Genomic DNA, 4,456 nt, shown 5'->3' with positions numbered 1-4,456 from the left:
TGTCTGAAAATTTCGTTCTTTCCCTTTTATTCCTGAATTTTTGCTGAATGTAGAATTCACCACGGTTGACAGTTTTCTTTCTACCTGAGAAAAATGTATTACTTTCTTCTTGTTTCCATGGGTTCAGATGAGCAGAAGTTATGGTTTTTCTGTTGGCGTTTGGTTGGAGTAGGGTGGGTACTTCCAAAAAGGTTCTCTGTGTTAGAGAGCTTTTTGTTTGTTTGTTTGTTTTTGTCTGTCTTGTCTTAGTTTGTTCAAGCTCTCACAGACTGAATGGCTTAAACAACAAACACTTATTTCTCATAGTTCTGGAGGCTGTAAAGTCCAAGATCAAGGTGCCTAAAGATCCAGTGTCTGGTGAGGACCCACTTCCTGGTTTGCAGATCATGGTCTTCTCATCGTATCTGCACGTGGTGGAGAGTAGAGAGGAAGCAAGCCCTCGTGTCCCTTCTTATAAGGGCACTGACCCAATTCATGAGGGATCCAACCTCATGACCTGTTACCTACCAAAGGCCCCACCTCCTAATACCACCATACTGGGGGTTAGGATTTCAGAATATGAGTTTTGGGGAGACACAGACATTCAGTCCATAACTACCTGTTGACAATTCTGGGTTGGAAGTTTCTGCAACACCTTAGCTGGGAGATATGGGAGGTGACAAGAAAATGAAGGAATTTACCACTGTGTTGTTCTTCTGCTCCAAAGTCCCAGACAGTTTGCCTTCTTCTTTCCACATTTCAGAGTCTTTCTATGCTTGTTTGTTGTGTTATGTCCAGGTTTTTTAGTTGTACGAGGGATGACCTGGGAGGAAAGCACTTTTCCGCTTTAGCTCAAACCCCGGCCATACAATTTTTTCCAACATTTTATTACGAACATTTTCAAACGCAAAGTTGAAAGACTTTTGCAGTGAACACTCATATACAGTTGTCCCTCAGTATCTGTAGGGGATTGGTTCCAGGATCCCCCTCCAATACCAAAATCCACAGATGCTCAAGTCTCTTACATAAAATGTTGTAGCATTAGCATGTAACCCACACACATCCTCCCATATACTTTAAATCATCTCTAGATTGCTTATAATACCTAATACAATGTACGTGCTATGTAAATAGTTGTTATACTGTACTGTTTTAAAATTTGAATTATTTGTTATTATTGTATTATTTTTGTTTCTTTTCTTTTCTTTCTTTTTTTGGTTTTTGGGAGATTTTTTTTTTTAAACCATAGTACAGTTTATTTCAGATGTTACCTGTACATCATGATAACATAAATTTTCAATCTTAGCAAATTACCAAATGAACTCTTGACTCCTGCCCCTCCCTCAAAACTGCTGCTACTCTCTAGCATTCCCACTGTAGTACACAGAACCTTCATCCTGCTATTCCTTAATCAAGAAATGAAATATTATTCCTGTTGACATTTTATTCTCCCTCACTGTGTGCCAATTTTGAATTCATTATCTGTTATTTTTTTCCTTTTCTTTATTTATTGATTCTTTTTTTAATATATATATTTTTATTGGTTATGAATATTCATGAGATACAAAGCTGATTGTTACCACTCGGGCCCAAGATGTGAAGGCCAGATTCATGCTGGCAGCATGCCCATTACCACAAATAGCTTTTGTACCCCATGTCCCCCACCCAATTAGCCCCAGCCTCCCCTTCCCCTTTCCCACCCACTGAACTTTGTAGCCCAGAGAATGTTCTCTCCCTCTGCAAGTCCAATGCACCACTGTGGTCTTTCTCTCCTTCCTTCTGTCTCTCTTAGCTCCCACATATGAGTGAGTACATGTGGTATTTATCCCTATGTGCTTTGCTTATGTCACTCATAAGTTTCTCCAGGCTCATCCATGTGTTGCAAATGGGAGAATTTCATTCTTTTTTTAATGGCTGAGTAGTATTCCATGGTGTATATATACTACATTTTCTTATCCAATCATCCATTGATGGACATTCAGGTTGGTTCCATATCTTGGCTATTGTAAACAGAGCTGCAATGGACATGGGAGTGCAGGTATCACTTTGACATTATGATTTCCATTCTTGTGGGCATATACCCAGAAGTAGGATTGCTGGATTGTTTGGAAGATCTATCTGTAGCTGTTTGAGAAACCTCCATACCGTTTTCCATAGTGGTTGTACTAATTTACAGTCCCACCAACAGTGTAGGAGTGTTCCCTTCTCTCCACACCCTCACCAGCTTTGTTATTCACCATCTTTTTGATTATAGCCAGTCTAACTGGGGTGAGGTGGTATCTCAATGTAGTTTTAATTTGCATTTCCCTGATGACTAGTCATGTTGAGCATTTTTTCGTGTACCTGTTGGCCAGTGATAAAATATACTTTTATTCACTTTGTTGAGTCAGAGGGTCGTAAAAAAAAATATTGCTAAAGTAGATATCAGGCAAAGAGAAAGGTGCTTTAGAAGTCCAGTAACCTTGGAATTTCTTTAAACTAAGAGAAAAAGGTCATAATGTTTTCATGCAATACATACTTGGTTCTTTAAATAACAATTGTGACAAAGAGCAGAAAGAATTAAGGAATGCTTCACTTGTGATCCATACAAAACACCAACATTTTGTTTGTACATAGTTAAAGAAATTATGTACTCTCAAACACTTTTCGAAATACTATATTAGTCAATACATAGAGGCATGCCTGCGGTGGCATAAGAATGCAGTTTAGAAAAGAAAAAAAATCACACTGGAACTATTCAATTGCCTTAAAATCACTGAGCAACAAAAGCAATATCGAATTTTCATACTGATTTTACACAACTTCTATACAATACCTTGACTTAAATCCAAGAGCAAAGACTCCTCCTCTACTTTTGGTAAACAGCTATACGGTAAACTTAGATGACTTTTCCCCCTGGATTATACCTGGGAGTGGTCTTTTAAATTTTTTATTCAAAACAGGGCAGGTTTGGCACTTTTATACTGATTTCACTAATGTTAATATTTCTCGGGATCTCAGCAATGTTAACATCAGCATGGGCTGGAGCTCACACTAAGCCAGCCTCAGATTTCTCCAATTTATTCTGTGCATCTATTTGTATAACAGTCTCCATTCATGTTGGTCTCCGATACCATTCCCTCCATAACCACTTCTGCAAGAATACTGTGAACCTTGTCTACATGGAAAATTAAATCCAGTTCACAGCCGTTTACAAAACACTTGTCTAATGTTTCCATGAATAATTGAATTAGATCTAAAATGCCATGTTCACTTTCTGAAGAATCCACACAAGACAAAATATAACGTTGCATAATGTCTGTAATTCAGTCAGATCCTTCAATTAATAATCCTCCTTCTTGTCTCAAAGTAAATGGGTCATTCTCTGGGAATGGGATTAATAGACATACATATTTACTCAGCGTGTAGATAAAAATCTTTGTAATAAAGAAATAGCAAGCTCAGGGTAGATATATGGTTGGCTTATTAGCAAACACCTTCTAGACAAATGTAGTCTCGTCAATGGATAAGTAAACATAAATAAACTGTAAGCTGTTTACCAAGCAAAATTGAAACAAAAGTTACAAAGAGAAGAAAAAGAAACAAAAAACCAAAAAGAAAAAGAATATTTTTCTTATACCTTAAATCTAAGTGCCTTAAATCTAAAAGATTATATATGAATCATATATGCATTTACAAATTTTTATTTTTAAAAAAAAAAAAAAAAAAAAAATCCTCCTTCTAGGAAATTACAAGTAGTTTTCATCTCTCTTAGATACCAAATGGAAAGTCTCCCTGATGACTGCTGTTCTGTATCTTCACTGTAGGGCTGGTAGAACTTGGAGAGCTGCGGCTTCCCATGATTGTTTAAGAAGAGGATCGCCTTGATCATGGCTGGGCCTGGCGCACAGGGTGGGCCCTGGGGGCCGGGGGGGGGGCGGCTCAGGAGCCTCTCCTCTGATCTAGCAGCTATCCATCCCCACCTGCCCCTCCCAATGCCCACTCAAGCTCCTGAGCTGCTGGGTGGGGCCTAAAAGAAGCAGAGCCTGGACCTATTTTTATTGGTTTTTTTCCTGGACATTTTTTTATCCGCTGTTGATTGAATCCATGGATGCAGTACTCGGGGATATGAAGGGCTGACTGTACCACTGCCTATATTCTACCACTGATGTGTTACTGTTAAAGGGGCAACTCAGCTCCTGGCTGAGGCTCCCCCATATTGATACCAATCTCACAGGTTTGGCTGCCAGCCCTCAGACAAAAGCAAACCACTGAAAAGTCAAATGTTTGTGAAAAGGGAAATAAGCTTTTATTCAGGAATACCAGTAACCTGAGAAGAGATGTTAGGCTAACCCATTTCTCCGGTAAACCTGAAGAATGGCCAGGCTAAAGCCATCTCAAAGACTCAGGTTTACTGAGGGGTTTTTTAAGAGGGAGTATGAGAGAATGGAACACAGGAAATGAAAAGCAGGAGGGAGGGCATGTGGGCAGCGAAGGC

The 4,456-nt window shown here is 39.0% G+C and overlaps 1 pseudogene; it reads right to left on the bottom strand.

Moving 5' to 3' along the window:
* Window positions 1-2,908: 2,908 nt before the first annotated feature.
* Window positions 2,909-3,850, bottom strand: LOC103606396 (annotated as a pseudogene).
* Window positions 3,851-4,456: the final 606 nt, after the last annotated feature.

The sequence above is a fragment of the Galeopterus variegatus genome, unplaced genomic scaffold, assembly GCF_000696425.1.
Source record: "Galeopterus variegatus unplaced genomic scaffold, G_variegatus-3.0.2 Scaffold6548, whole genome shotgun sequence".
In the NCBI taxonomy this organism is placed as follows: domain Eukaryota; kingdom Metazoa; phylum Chordata; class Mammalia; order Dermoptera; family Cynocephalidae; genus Galeopterus; species Galeopterus variegatus.
Note: the sequence above shows the minus strand (reverse complement) of the source record. Positions and strands in the feature narration are given on the sequence as shown.